General features: G+C 31.2%; 1 pseudogene; it reads right to left on the reverse strand.

The window, feature by feature from the left end:
• Window positions 1-375: 375 nt before the first annotated feature.
• LOC114721939 (E3 ubiquitin-protein ligase RKP-like) lies at window positions 376-4,335 on the reverse strand (annotated as a pseudogene).
• Between the last annotated feature and the right edge of the window lie 13,079 nt (window positions 4,336-17,414).

Raw genomic sequence — 17,414 nt, forward strand, 5'->3', positions numbered from 1 at the left:
TCGGCCGAATTGAATTTGATTCTGAGTCATTGCTCTGATACCATGTTGATTCAGAATCAATATGAGAGAATCATTCTATTATTCACTAGTGCGACTAGCGCACATATATAAGGACTTGAGTACAAACAGTAATCCCAAGAAATCAGGAAATAGTGCATCTGTAATCCCAAGAAATCAGGAAAAAATAATGCAAATAATAACAAGAGAATAATTACTAAATCTGACTTATTCTAATTAGGTCTAAGCTGGGTTAACTTAAACCTATTGGGCTTAAGTAGATGGCCCAACGTGTCTTCCAACAACTACTATTATACATCACTTCATAAAATTGTCAAGCTAATACTGTTTGAAGCAGATGGTTTAAAGAGTAAAAAGGAAGGGGAGAAAACAGATAAAGCAAGAATGAGTTGAGAGGTTCTCCATATGATCATATTACCAAGCACAATGTCTCACACAATCCATAACCTCCTCCCGATATTCATTACGAGCTTCTTTAGTTTCTTCAGTTGCTCACTGCAAGCTCTATCTCTAATTTGTTTATCAGCTTCTTCAAGAAGGGAGATTGACTGTGACTGATGAGTCAAGTAGTATGATGCCTACAAAACCAGATCAAAATTTCACATTCAGTACTGAGATGACCTCCAGAAAATAAAATTCTTCCCCAAGCCCCCCTCCTAGTTAACACTAGAAAATCAGAACGCATTGTTTAACATTATATTTGGGACAAAATCATGGAGATAGTGATTATAAAAGAGTTAAGAGTTAAGAACGGAAATGAGGAGCATCCTCAATTCCAGTTGACACAGAAATATTGAGCGTTGACCCATAGAAAATGCAGAAATCAACTATCAGCAAGCCATAACCTAGTTACTTCGGACAAGAGCCAAAGGGGAATATGACTGACGCACCTCATAATAAGCCCTAACATTTTCCTCCTCAACAGAGAATTAAGGCATTTTGGACAAACCCAAGACCCTTACCACTAAAACTTCACGAAATTTCAGGAATAAAGTCAATGACACAAACACGTGGTATAATCTAAAACAAGTTTTTTCAACATCATCTGTATTCACCTGCTTAAAATTCGTAGTAAGACCAACATGATATAACCACAGCAACACATCTAGTAGTTCCTCTTCTTGTAGCATAGCTGTAGAAATATTACTCTCCTTTAGTACACTCTTCATATGATGTACATGGCGATAACTATACTCGGGTTCAGATTGATCGCTTGTGCCAGGCTTATCTGTTATCTCATCATCCAAACTCCGGTCACTACATTCTGCAGTGACATGAGCTGGTCTTTCTGGAATAGAACTGCAATGGCCGCGAGAACCTTTGGCCATGTACTTGATTGGATTCTTCGAGATTCTAGTAAAATCAGCATCATAACTTGAACAGCAGCAGGGCTTCTGCCTTGATGTATGAGTTATTCTGCTCATTCTTCATCATCCATGCATCCTTCATCCCACCGAACTACTTCATTTTCATGATCTATTGCAGGGTGCAGTTTAAATAAATGAGTATAAGATCCCCCAGCCTGGAAATATCAGTCTTATGTGGATCATCTTTTAGGAATAATCCTACAGGAAAACTTTGTTGACCGCCTTTATGAAGAAAACCAACATCTGAGCCATCAGATTTGCAGCTCTTCAACCAACCACAGATGTCACCCAAGCCAAATCCTTCAGATAGAAAATGGAGCACAACAGTATAAACTGAAACAAGAACAGAGTTATTTGAAACTCCAGGAGGTGGGACATTTCTATCTACTCCCCTGTTCTTCAATAGAAGACTATGCAAGAATGCCCTAAACACTGCCCCAGGTAACTGGGGAGGCGATGTAGGTGGTATGAATTGTATCACAAGGCGACAAAGGTCTCTATGTTTCTCCTCAATCTGCTTGCAGAAAAGGTATATTCAGAGGAAATAAAGAGAGACATGGCAGAAGAACAAACAGAAGAAAACTATAGTCTAAGTTATTATGCCAGTATTTCATCGTCCTTACATAATATTCTTAATGCATATGATTTATCATGAGCCATGGTTCCCAATTCCCAGTCAGGGCCAAACGAGATGGAACTATTAATGATAAGATATTCTCAAATAAAAGTGAAAGCGACTCCATAATTACAAAAATACTGATATAAGAAACATATAGATCCATTTTGCCCAATCAAGCCATTTATTAACATGGGAATTCCTAGAAATAAGCACTTACAAGCATTAATTATATAACATGATTTGTTGTCTAGCAGAATAGTTAGATAAAGACACTTTTTGGCCTCATTGTCAGTAGTAAAATTAACTAACTTTTCTCATAGTTGTTTAGCTTCATGTATGCGTGATGGAACCAACGTGTCCACATACTTGACACATATCTTGACGCACATGAAGTTAGAACGCCAGCAATGATAGCACAGCAGTATATGCGTCAAGAAAAGGGATCCTAACTCCACCAGTCCAGGTAAGCGCAAAAATTCAAAACAATCCAATTGCATGTTTGTCATTGAATGCAACTTTTTCTCATTTTCCACTGACATATATATTACTCTTCATATGTAAGGCTTCAACAATAAAGTTGCTTATGTATTCAAACTTTTCATTGGTTATCCGTTGTTGGCTCACTGCATCATCTCAAAATAAAGTTTATGCACCACAAGACAGTAAAGAAAAAGAGATTCAATTAAGATATTAACTAAAATAAAGCTATTGCAATGAGAAATCTAACCTTGCTTATTGCTTCAGACAAAGCTGTGGTTGTCAGCACCATATTACCTTCGTGAGATGCATCTTCACATGAACCAGGCCACCAACAGTTGGCATCATAGATTCAAGGTCATGTTTGTTTGGATTCTTTTGAGACAAAAAGCCTTCAAACAAGAATTCAAAATCTGGTGACTTCCACCAAAGAACCATAAGTTCTTCTCGTCTTAATAGATGACAGAGCAAAGCAAGGTAAGGATATGATCCAGAGTAAGGGCAGTCCGTTAAAACTAATGATGCAGTTTTGCAACCAAATGAAAGGGCATTTAAGAAGTGTTCAAACAGCACATGTGATCCTCGAAATTCTAAAAGTGCATCCACAACTTTATCCAAGCTTGAATAATCATGTGGTGCATGCAATCCAAAAACCTCAAACATGAAAGACAACAGTGGACCCCAAACCATATACTCTGTGTTCCCAGCATCTGCTTCGAGTACGAGAAAAGCTCCTCACATATTGCATGAGAAACAGGATGAAAAAACTCTTCTAATGAATCAAACCTCTTCATCCTTCTCAATTTCTGAACTAATGAATGCTCCTTCCGGTCCATAGAATGCATGCTCAAAAGCCTTGACCAACACTGCAGCAAATGGGTGACAAAATAGCACTTTGAAGGAGGAGCTTGAAGAGGACGATAACCTTTGATTGGATACTTGAAGGGACGAGCCCCTAAGTTTAACTCACATCGTTCACCTTGAGAAAGAGAGACTGCTGGGTAATAACCAAAACCAGGCCCCATTTTTCGAATTCCATGGAATGCCACCCCAAGTGAATTACCATTCCTGAAAAAAAGTATTTCATCACGATCAAGATCTATGCAACATCCTATGACATCACCAACAACCCATGACTGACCATATGTTTCAGATTTCTTATTCCACTTGCTAACTCTTCTACCATCGTATGCATATGAATCATCACCATCACCAACACCTTCATGTTCAGTAAAAGGGACGAGAGAGTGGCCCAACCAAGCTGCTGTATACCAGAAGTTTCTAACAAACCTCATACATCCATTTTCCTTTCCAAACACAAGCATTAGCCCTGGCACTACTAAACATTGCCAGGCTCTCTATAAGCAATGGCGGCTTGATGATTCTTAAGTCCCCATAGATACTGTAATCTTCTAGGCCAACAACGTCACGTCCAGAGCCATTCTCCATAATACAAATTCCATCTCTTTCGCAAAATGAATCACCCAATTTTGCATTAAATCTAGAGAAATTGTTCCTAATGATAGAGCAAATTATTGCTATCAACTGGACCAGTCAATGGACTGAGTGATCTATTGGGGAGGCCAAACACGTATTCAAGGGTTCGCTCCACAGACTCATGACCTGATTCATCACAACATGATAAAAGCCGAGTTTTCGGCAAATTTTTCTTTACTGTCCCTCCCCGTTCAATATAACTGCCAGACCAGCTGAAAGGCCACTAATGCGCAGTCCGTCTTCTCCCATCGATGATTCAGAAGAAACTATCCCTCACCCAGCCTAACGCCAGCTGAAGCTTTCAAATTTCCTTGGACCGCAATTGTACTTTGAATACGGTCATGATCCATGAACAGTGGAATCTTCAACGGCACATGAAAACAGTTTAGGAGTAAAATTTAAAAATGGGCGAGAACAAAAAAAAAGGATATACAAGTAAGCGCAAATTGCTGAAAAATTAACAAGGTCTTGGAGGGAAAAAAATCGAAAGTTCATGAACCGCAGCGAATTCCCACGCCAATTTTGACAAAATAAAAACAAACAAAATGAAGAAATTGGATGGAAGCTCCAAGAATTGAATTGCCAGTGAAGAATTATATATCTTGTGAGAATTCAATGCGGAGAGCCAAAAGTCATTACGTCACTATTACACGAAAAGGCATTTTAAGTTAGCATTGATCAATACAAAACAAATACTTACAGATGAGATTCATATCCTGGACGAACAATAGGCGGCTGGATGGTGGCTAGGGTTTTGAAGGAACAACTGATCACGAACTTGCGAGTGACCACCACCTCAGAAGGAGAGGGAAAAAAAAATGGACCGAGAAAGAGAATAAATTTATTATTATAATTATAGTTATTTTATAAGTATTATGAAAATACTGTTATTATGAAATGATGATAAATCTGTGTTTGTCAATTTTTTTTGCCAAAAAGTTTGGGGAAGAAACGAAGGAAGAAGCAGAGGGCGAGACAGAGATGCTCCCGCTCAGAGGACGTGCGCGCTGACCCTAGCCCTACAAACGGGAAACGAACTGACACGTGTCGTTTTGTGTTGAGAAATGTAAATTATTGTTTGGTGGAGATTTTAAATGCAGATAACATCGTGACCATCTTAGGCCCGAGAAAATATAAAATATCGTGACCCCTTTTCGCCTTTACTGGCTTTTTGGGAATCTCAGCCGGCGGCTAACAGTGTCAGCTTCCGGAGCGGCGGCGGCGCCTGTTACTGGGTCAATGATCGTTTCGTTTCACCGATCCTCGGGAGCTTTACTCGCTCGGGTACTCAAACAGTGGAAAAGGAAAAAGATGCTCCCTCGCTTTATTTATCGGAAATATTCCACTTTGTGGGCTGGCTTGGAGCCGGGGTTATAAATTTTATATTACCATTCGATTTTTTTTTCAGGTAGAATCCTATTTAAATCTAATTAAAATATTAAAATTTAAGATCAGGTATTCATTTTGAATAAATTTTAATTAGGCTAAGAATTTATGAATATTGTTAAAAAAACCAAAAATATTTTTATATTTTTTCCCTCGCAAATTGTTTTGCTAAAATATGAAAATAATAAATTATAACATTGTCCTTAATCCATAATCTGGCAAAAATTTGTTGTCTAGATAAGTTTTCTACTCTTAAAATGTACATGTGTTCTATTCAAAAATATGTGTTTAATAAAAAAAAATACATATATTTGTTGTCTAGATAAAGTTTTCTACTTCTATAAAATGTAGTAGATAAGATGGTTAATATTAAAATGAACAGAAATTAAACACGTTCAAATTAAAATCTATCCGTGACCTGCACTGTTACATTAATGATGGCGTTGGGGTAATTATTAATGCAAATCTATGACTGTGTTGTAATTTTTTGTCATTTACTAAAGATTTACTGTTTTTATATTTTTGGAAAATCTGACAAAAAAATTCAGGAAAAAAATTTGTGAGGAGGATATAACAACTCAAATTATAATCATATAGGGTATTTTAGACTTTTAACAATGTTTATATATCCCTAATTATGTCTTTTGGCTTGATTAGGAATTTATCTAAAATGTAGGTCTAATTTTAGATTTTTTATATTTTAATCAGATTTAAATTGTAAAGTCTGCGGAAAATTTTAATTTTATTTTCAAGATAAGCTTATTACAGCTCCTCTACCGTTGCCTCTAGTTTTTCTTTATAAAATATACTAACTGAATTAAGTAAATTTGAAAAGGAAAAATTGCAACAAATCACATCCAAGAGAATTAAGTACAAAAAAAATCTTTTAAAATTATTAAATTATTCTGAAGTCTTAAGATACCTTATTATAAAAGAATTTATTTATTTAATTACCAAATTACTTTTTTTTTAGTTTGTATTGACAACAAAAGAATAGTCGTTGACAACTTAAAGTATAAGAATTAACAACTATTACAACAAGTATTAACAACTCATGCATTATATTTTGTAATGTTTGAGAAAAATATGTTGTGAATACCTACCACAATAGTTGTTAATCATTACACCTTAAATTGTCATCGATTGTTTTTCAAGTTGTTAATACAAACTTAAAAAAAAAAAAAAAAAGGCAATTTATAATTAAACAATAAAATTTATTGCAATAATGTTTTTTAGGACTTTAAAATAATTAATGATTTTAAGAGACCTTTTGTATTTAATTTTCCTTTGGATAGGACCTCATTGCAATTTCCCACTTAAAATTGATTAAAATTAGTAAAACTAAAAGGCAAAAATATGTGGGAAATGTTTTTTTTTTTAAACAAATCCTTATTTATACATAGGATGAGTCATAGGGGGATTACCAAGAGGTCCCAAAAAAAAACTTTATCAAAAAGTTTAATAACAAGTAACCAATCAATGTTTTAAAATCCGGACCGGAGTCGAACCGGAAAGATTCAACGGGTCATTTTCAATCGGTCGGATCGGTCGGACCGTTCGGTCAGACCGGTGACAGAATAATTAATTTAAAAAATATATATACATATAATTAGTATATATGAAAAATATCGAATTATTAAATAATTTAGAATGCATTTAATAATCTAAAATTATAATAATCAGTGAAAATGGACTAAAACCTTATATATTTAATTTTATGTATGTTTAAAATATTTAATGATATTACAAATTTATCATTCATTCAAATCAAAATATTTTTTTAAAAGATAGATCAAATATCGAAACAAAAAGAACTAGCGACTCCACGATTTTAACACCACAATATAATTTTCAATTTAATAATACTATATGGTTTAACTAGTCTAAAAATATATTAGGATATTAAGGGATCAATTTTTTTTTATTTTCTTCTATTTTTTAAAAATTTTGTTTTAGTATTTTCAGTCAGCTAAAAACCGTCCGGTTTTCTGAAAACCGTTCCGGTTCCCGGTCCAACTCCGTTTCCGGCTTAATAACGGCTCAACTCCGTCCAATCGACTCAAACTATGTGAACGGTTTTTGGTCCAAACCGTCCGGTCCGGTCGGTTCTTTAATCATTGTAACCAATATGAACATGTTTATTATTTCCTATTTTGAAACTTGTCATATTTGTTCTTCGTTTGTTGATAGACTTTGGTAGTTAAATCCTTTTATTGAGATGTGATTTTTTTAATATCCGTGAGCCATAAGTGAGGAAAAACAAGGGAAAGATAATGTTATATTAATGTAGTACATATAATTAATTATAGATAAAGCTAATAGATATACTCCCTCCCTTTTCTTATTATAAGAGACTTTGATACTTATGACATATTCTTATATAAGAGATACTTAAAATTTATCTCTATCTTTTTATATTGATTTCCTATTTTTACCCCTATTTATTTTGTCTCCAATTCATACTCTCTCTCCCTCCCACTTTTCTTTCTTTAATAACTTAATTGTTCTCTCTCATACTCTTCTCTCCTTATTAATAGGGGCATTCTTGGAAAAAACAATTATTTTTTTATATATTAATTATTCTCAACTAATTTTAACTGTTTTTTATCAACGTAATTTGGTTATTTGTCTCTTATAATAAGAAACGGAGGGAGTATATATTAAAAGTAACTTACCAAAAAAATTATAATTTTGAAAGGATTAAAAGGAATATTTCAAAAATTACCTTATATATTGAGGTTCTAGTTGGCTAAAAAAAGGGCAAGTGCCGAGGCATTATTGTTTTCAGGAATAAATTATAGATAGTATTCTCCTCATTCTTGGGTGTTTGGGTTCCAACCCAAACCATGGTTTGGGAAAAAATCTCCCAAACACTCTTTAAAAACCCAAAACCATGGTTTTGGGAAAGCAAAAATTTTTGCTTTTGGAAAAAAAAAAGAGTATGAGAGCCTATAGGATATGTATCTGTTGTTTTTTTTAATAAACATATTTTTTTATAAATATTTTAAATCGTATATCTCATAAATATATATACATATAATTATTTATTAATTATATTATCTTATGTATTATTAATTATGTTAATAAAAAATATATTATTAACAATTGTATTCCTTCAATTAAAATATATCATAAAATATATTTTTTCTATAATTATCATATTAACTTATGCCTTTTTTAATAATTTGTACGTGTAAAAAGTGCTTCTGGTAACAACTATCCAAACACTCTCACTTCTCAGAATCACTTTTTCACAAAATCTATTATTCAAAAAATCTATTCTCCCCAGAATCTATTCTCCAGAAGCTATTCTCCCAAACCATGGTTTGATTATATCCAAACACCCCCTTATAAGAAACATTTGACCAAAACCAATTGATTAGACCGTTAATTAAAATTGATGGCCAAGAGAAGCTAAAATTAGTTAGAAATAATAAATGTGTGAAAGAATTGTAATTTATAAGAAAATTATTAGCTGGCCAAAGAAAAAGGAAATTATCATAATAAATAAGATTGTGGAGGAAAGAGGGTGAGTGAGAGAGAGAATTAAATGGGGGCAAAAGAAACAAAATTTAAGGCATTCTATAAATATCTGTTATAAATAAGAACAAGCTATAAATGCTGGTTCTTTCTTACAACACACGGGTTAAATACACAGCATTTCTCTATGTGCTAAAATTATGAGCCTCATTTCATATATAAAATGCAATGGTATAGAAAACTGTTTTAGACGGAAATGTTCTTAGTTTTGACTATAAATTAAAAATAATAGTAGTATGTAGTTACTATTAAATAATAATAGGGAAATATGGCATACCTCCAGTCCTCCACCTTAGTGCATGAAATCCGTTTCTATTAATTTTATATAAGCAGCCATGTGCAGCATTAAATGACAAATTAAAAAAAGAGGGTATATATAGTTTTTTGTGAAGAAATAATGAGCATTTAAGAAATACTAATGCTCTATTTGAATGGGATGAAAAGTTGAGATAAATCATGAAGGAAAATGGAAGGAAAGAAAATGGAGGGAAGGGAAAAAAAAAAAAAGAGCAAATACCCAAATGATTAAAACAACCTTACTCATACATCAAATATATATTAGGTTTAAAATCAAATTAAATGTCACCATAAAAAATCATATTAACGTTAATATGATCAAATAATTCAAAATTAAATTATCTAATAAAAATATAATTTTATCTCGAATATTCAAAATTAAATTATTTAATAAAAATATAATTTTATGTTATTATACATTAAAGCTAAATAATTTAATAACAAAAATGCTATTTCTCAATACTAAGTACAGTTACATTTTTTGGTGGAAAAAATGTTATTTCAAACCAAATCTTATTTTAAAACTATAAGTTTTTTTTTTTTTAAAGAATGAATCCGGCTGCTTGAGAAGAGTACAAAGCTTTCTTTCAAATTCATGCAGCGGGATTTAATAGAAAGAGACAGGGGCAGACATGTAAATATGGTTTTCTTTCCATTAGTGGGCGAGAATTCGAGAAAATGGAACATGCCCCGTTTTTTCTCCATTTTTCTTTATTCATCCAAAAAAAAAAAACCCCACTTCTCTTTCTGTTTTCCTTCCCAGTTTTTTTTTTTTTACTTCCTACTCATTTTCTCTCAATTCAACCAAAGGGTAAGAGAAGAGGCAATTTGTCCATAGAAAGTGTGTTACGGCTGTAAACAGAAAAATAATTCTGTCAACTGAAAAAAGAAAAGAAAAATAGTTTTGATATATAGGGGATTAGGATCAAGTCTGTGGACAACCTCCATTTTTAGTCATTCAGGATAGTTTATTTTAGTGAAAATTGCTAGGTTAAAAATATAGTTATTAAAAAGTCTCAATAATAATTGAGTATCTTGCAATTATAAGTTTTATGAGAACAAAAGATAAATGCTCATTTGTCATTACAATTTATTAGTATTTTTTTTTCTTAAGGCCTCTTTAAAATTCTTTCTTCATTATGCAGGGTAAATTAGTCGTTGCAATACTGAATTACAATACGAGGTTGATTTTTCCTTTAACCTTGTCATTAGTTTCCGTTTCTTTGGTTCCGCTTCATCAGAGGGGTTTGCATGGTAATAGCATAGTTTAGTTCAAATTAAGGGAAAATTTTGTTTAAGGATCGTAATACAAAATTAATTTTAAAAAATCTCCAAAAGTTTTTGAAATTTCACTACAGAACCAAGAGGACAAACTGATATTAATTCTATAAAGAAAATGATGCTATTGTCTCTCATAATAAAAGTGGGAGAGTCCATTTACAAGTGAAATTAGACAATTTGCAACATATATACATTTACAACTGAAATTAGTCCCTTTACTACTTGAATAAAGTTTCTGTGAGTGAACAAGTGTGAAAGTGCCCATTTGTGAGTGGGACTAGATAATTTGCAACATATATACCTTTATTTACAGTTAGAATTAGTCCATTTACACGTCACTCCGCAATAAGTATTATGAGGGGCAATATTGTCATTTTTTTTGTGGAATTAATCTTAATCCTGCAGTAAAATTTTAAAAAGTTTTAGAGGCTTTTTGAAATTAATTATGTACTACGTTCCTTAAACGACATTTTCCCTTCAATTAATTACATGATTTTGCTTGGCCACTGGGGGGTTAGAGAGCTCTTTTTTTTTTTTTTTTGAGTTGAGCTCCTCTGAAATCCCAGGCCAGTACCATATTTCAGGCTTTTCAACAAGTTTAGACTAACCTGAAGCGGCACCTGTAAAGGATCCTCTAACAGATAGTTTGCCTACCACTCCATGCTGCTACGTTCCCAAATAGGATCAAATCCCTAACTTTAGTTAAACTAGAATGACCTTACAGCCAGTCGATCTAAACGCCGCTTAGGGAGGGATGTTGACTGAGTTGACACCATTGTTATTTATAATATGAAGAGGCTGGGATAACATAAATAAATGCATTATTAACTATTAACTATTAGCGTATATAATGGCACAATACGATGCTTTAAAAGGTGACAGCGTATTTGGGAATTAAACAAAATAATTGAAAGCGATCTGTTTTCAGGATGTGAAATGTAGAATATTTAAAATATAAAACTAGATCCGTTTTGTTTGTGCTGTACGAAATCTAAACTATAAGTTGCATTTTTAACTTGTGTGTAACATGACTTAAGTTTGACATGCTGCTGTTAATTTGTGAATAATATGAATTGAGAAGGGATAAAGATCCATGTTGTGTAGAAAAATGATTTTCATGATATTAAAGACTTCGAATGATATTCCTTTTAACCTAAAAAGGGTTATCATGTTTCTAGACAAATCTTACAACACCTTCAATGAGAATTGTTATCGATGTTTAATATAAAATTTAATTGATTAATTCGGAGAGATTAAGAAAATTACTAAATTATTTAATTTAACATATGTCACATAATTTTTTTAAAATATTTTTAGGGATCATTAGATTAGATATGAGTTTATAAACGAGACAAATTAATTTAAAGAAAAAAGATAAGTATAAATAGTTTAAAGTAATTAAGTAACTTTAACTAATTTTATCAGATTGATTGATTGAATCTTATATTAAAAATGGAGGTAGTAATGTCTTAAACTCCTCTATCTAAATTAGTCACGACAGTTAGAAACCCTGTAAATAACAGATGCGAAAGGAAAAAGAAGTACTACTTCTGGTTCTAATTATAAGAGTTAGTTGACTGATTTGATATTAAAAAAATAAATAAAGTTAGTTATTTATAATAAATAAATGTTGTCTTTCTCAAAATATTCTTGCTAATAAAGTATATTGGTTATAACTACCATTATTAGAAGGACTACCTTAAGAAAAAATACATAAATATGAAAGACAAAATGGATTGGGGTCTTATATTTAGAACTAAAATAAAAATCAAATAAGGTATAATATTAAAGAGAGGAGGTACCATTCGGTTAGAAACTGACTTAAATTAATTTAAATCTACAAAAAATATATTCTTAAATAAGTGATCTAATTTTAATTTGGCCTCGCCCTTCTTTTGTTGTCTCCCGGCAGTGCTATGGCCAGAGGTAGAGGGTTGTCTTTGCGGGTGTGCCAGAACAATACTCCCTGGCATTGTTTTTACAAGTTTCGGGTAACTAAATAACACTAAATAAAAAGTTGGTTAAAATATTCAAACATTTGCAAAGCTTATAAAATTACCAAACCCATTCAAAAAATTAAAATTTACAAAAAGAAACCAAGAGAGTATACAAACACATATCCATATACACATATTAATCATAACATATTTATAAAAAATCCAACTTGCAAATTCATATTTAAGAAAGACCTAAGAAGATGTGTTAGCAACTGCCACAACAAATTAATATACCATATTCTCTGGTTTTTAATATAAAAATTAGTTAAAAAATCAACTTGCTTTTAAATATAAAATTTTAATTTACTTTGTTTATAATATTTATTCATTTTGTCCTCAAGTAATTCTTATAGTAATTGAGTTTCATTAATGGGTAATTTTAATGCATGTAATTAACAAGAATATTTTAGTAAAAATAATATCTATTTATTACAAATAACTAACTTAACTAACTTTCTTAATATCCACTAATTAGTACATACACTGATTCTTAATATAATAGTTAGTTGGCTAATTTGAGTAGATTAAAAAAATTAATTAAGTTAATTATTTGTAATAAATAAATATTGTCTTATCTAAAATATCGTAATTTAACTATGTGTATTAGCTTAAATTACTATTTAATGAAACATTTAACATATGTAACTATTACTAAAACTATATTGGGAAAAATAAAAGGATGTGAGAGATAGAGTAGATTGAGATCTTATATTTAAGACTAAATTAAATACAAAACTAGTTTTTATATTAAGATCCGAAAATGGTACCTAACTTTGATATTAAGAATGAGAAGTGCCTTGGTTTTTTGTTTTTTCCTTTCTGCGATACACAGTACACGAGCTACTAATAAAATTGGTATATTTACATTACAAGTGAGCGTGACCATATCAACAGTGGGGGTGTGAGCACTATAGATGGTAGCTGTGGAGCACTGAGCCAGTGGGAGGGTTTGAGGGATTCGCGTGCGCCTGTTTGCTTTTTTCGCTTTCCCTGCGGATCATCCAAAATGCGTGATCCTCACTTTCACTTCCACTACCGAGCCAAGCTTGTTAACCATCTTGTCCTCCAAATTTTGTTGTCTCTCCTTAATAATCATTTTCGTCGCTTGCCCACTCGCTTTTTGTTTCCCCACTATTCAGGTCACCCTCACTTGTCAAATCCTAATTCATCACGGACATTTCCCCTTTCTTAATTAACTAACTAATAATTACTACTTCCTAAGCATATTTGATTTATTGATTAAGCAACTAATTACAAGTGGTTAGAAAGATTTTGGTCGTCAACAGAGGGGTGAGTTTAATTAATATCCAAACCTTTAATGCAAGTTTTAAAACTAATCAAAATTTGAGTCACCTTTTTATGAACTCTCAAAACTAGAACAAGGCTGGCACTTCTGAAAAAAAAAAAGAGTTAATATAAATTTTGGTCTCTCAAATTTGCTTTCAATTTGTTTTTAGTTTATTAAATTTTAAATTATAAGTTCTGGTCTCTCAAGTTTCTTTTCATTAAAAATATTAGTCCTTAGAATCTAATAAAAACTTGGACCATTTTACCTCTAGAGAGATCAAAAGTTATATTAACCCAAAAAAAAAGGAAAAATGACAGATAAAGATAAAAGAAATTACAAGATTCTAAATTAGAATTCGTTATGACGTTTTAGCAAATTTTAACAACAACTGACTTTACAAATTACATCATATTTTTGTGAGAATTCTTAATTTAGAATTTTATAATTTTCATGGTTTTTTCTGTCATCTTGTTCTTAAAAAAATTGGGTTAATTTTAAAATAAAAAGTATTATCCATAGAATTATCAAATTTTTTATAAAAATTTTCATCTTATTTTCAAAACATAAAACCAAGTAAATAAATTCTTAAAGAAAATGGAATGAAATTAATTAGATATGATCTGCCTACCATATTATATATAACGAAATCATTCTTTTTAAGGTACACTATAATTTAACTTGGTTGTGTCGAATTTATGAGATATTTGGATTATTTTTTTTGAAGTAATTTTATGACGTACGAAATAACTATGTAAAAAAAGTTTTATTTCGTACGTGAAAGTACTTTTTTAAGCCTCTTTTCAGTATATCAAAATCTCTTTTAATCAAATTTTAAATCTTAAAGATTAAAATGGACTTCTTATATATTCTTTGCCAACTTTCAATTTGTTTCCGCTAGTTTGATTTATGAGGTGTTTGCTTTCCCTCAAAAAACCTTTTACATAAATCGTGATAAAATCACTCTCATATCACTTATAGTTTGGTTTCGTTTTTTCTTATATATTCTTGGTAATACTAATTCCAGAAGGACGAATTGGAACTGAGATAAGGTTGGGTTTTTGGAGTTGAGCGTTTGGCGGATCCCCGTGATTCCCAGAAAGCATCGGATACCGCCAGGATAAGTGTGAGCAGAAAAAGAGATAAATAGAAACGCATTTTTGTGTGGGAAGATTGAAGAATAACGTTAACGTTGCAACTTGCAAAGATCAAATTTGATACTTCTTTTTTCTAAATGGCATTTCTTGAGAAGCGAAAAGGAATCCAGAAACTCCCATGTGCACTGCAACATCATACACTCGCCTTCTTTCTTTTTTCCCCCACCACGCTCAACCATGCTACTCGTATTAATTACCTAATTTGGTTCGTTAGGCCACACAAATCAACCAATCTATTTTGTGAAGAGTTTTGGACAGGTTAATAAGATTTAGTCTTGGATCTTTTTTTTCTGTACTAAACTTGAAACGATATCGTTTTTAATTAGGGAAAACAAGAAAAAATATCAGTGTCTCATATTTGTACTTTGTTAACTTTATTTTTTTATTCACTTATATGGAATAATATATTTTTGGGTTAATACAATCTTTAATCTGTCAAGTTTGTACTCATTTTGATTTTGATTTCTCAAAAAGAAAAATGGTTCCGGTTTTTATTAAATTATAAGAATTAATAGTTTAGACGGAAAAAAACTTGAAAACTAAAACCAATAATTTGAAACTTGAGAGATCAAAAACTGTATTAATTCTATATTTTTTTAATAACATTTTTGCATGTGTTCCCTGTGAGGGATGTTTACATAAATATATATACATGATGATGATTAGTGATAATTAGTTATATATCTGTCGTGTGGCTAGTTTGTTTGTATATGTTAAAATTCCAGTAGCATTCTGATGTTAGATTTGATCTCTTTATCTTAGTATTTTCATTAGAGATTAAATAGGAATCAAAAAGGGGGAACCAAATAAAGTGATCCGTAAAGGCTTTGTTGTGATGCTCGAGCACATTATTTTTGCTTATATTTAATTGTCATTGCTTTATGATTTATTTTGTTATTTAAAGTATTGTGATATTCTATGATGATACTGTCCCTTAGTTCTGAATAGTACTATTTTCTATTTTTAATATAAGAGTTATATAACTAATTTATCAATGTTAAAAAAATTAGTTAAATTAATTATTTGTAAGAAATGAGTGTTGTTTTCCCTAAAATTCTTGTTAATTATGTGTTTTACAATAAAAGCATTTTAACATAAACAGTCACAAAAGGAATTACTTTGAAAAAAATAAATACAAGAGATAAACTAGATTAGAGTCTCATATTTAAAAATAAATTGAATCTTTAACTAGTTCTTATATTTAAAATAAAAAATAGTACTTGCTACGGAGTTAGTCTCTTGTTTTTGTCTGTAATTACTAATTAGCCATGGATGCTAATCATGCGAGTAATGCGGCATGGGCGCTGCAACTTTCACCTCAATTTCAATTCATAAACTACAGTTGGGGAAGAAGACAATTTTATAAAAGTTATTTCAAATTTTTATTATTTAAAAATATGATTTAAATATATTATATATAAGAACAATACTTAAATCAAGTTCTTTATATCTGTTATGTTAGGTTTTCCAACCATCTATGATCATATGTTCTATTTTTAAAATATTAATACTTAATAACATTTAATTATAAACTCATATAAAAAGTAAGACATATGATCAAAAAACTTGATATCACGGATATATAGAATTTGGTCTAAATATTTTTCAATAAAAGCACAGCAATATCAATTTTCATTGGGTTGATTATACTCCTCTGGTCCTATTTATAGGACAGAGAGAGAAAATTTTTTCTTTTATTCTATTTATAAGTCATTTCATTAAATTTTTAGTGTGAATATACTATGTTGTCTTTCATTTATTATGGTGTAGGTAAATATGGGTAGAGTTGAAAGATTATTACATTTTAATGGAAAATTAATGTATTTTAAGATTTTTCTTAACCTGTGTGAAATATACTAAAAGTATCTTATAAATAGAATCAGAGTAGTATTTTAACCAGCCCTTTTCCAACCCACCTATAAGCAGGATAGATAAGCAATAAGTAACTCGCAAGTGCTTAACTAAAAGGGTGTTTGACAACCTCCAAATCATGGTTTCAGAAGTACTTTTTTGTAAAACGAGACAAATTCCTCTACATATTTACTTCGTAAGCCGTAAAAACACCTCTGAAACTATAATCTGGTTTCTATCCAAACACCCCCTAAGTCGTACCTCACAATCGAAATTTTTTTTTTGGGCCAGCCTCCCAATCCAACTTCTGATTCTTAAGTAGGGCGGACTAAAAACCCAACTAAAGAAGCCTAAATTCTCAAAACGTGTTTCTAGTCAAATAAACAGAGCATGACACATTATCCGCAATAATTTCAGTGGAAAGTTCACTTGGAAATTCGAGACATTATTTTAAGGATGACATTTTTGGATTCTATTTCGAATTGTATGGTGCGGAGCTTTGGGATCATGTACCCATAATGGCGGAAGTGTAATGCGGGGAAATTGACAGAACGTTAATAATGTTTCATCATGACAGTATTAATTTAAAAATATTGCATAGGAAAAAAAAAACAGCAAATTATATCAAGTTTAGAGACTGCG

Source organism: Neltuma alba, unplaced genomic scaffold (assembly GCF_004799145.2).
Source record: "Neltuma alba isolate B1F8T4 unplaced genomic scaffold, ASM479914v2 tig00012078_pilon, whole genome shotgun sequence".
Lineage (NCBI taxonomy): Eukaryota > Viridiplantae > Streptophyta > Magnoliopsida > Fabales > Fabaceae > Neltuma > Neltuma alba.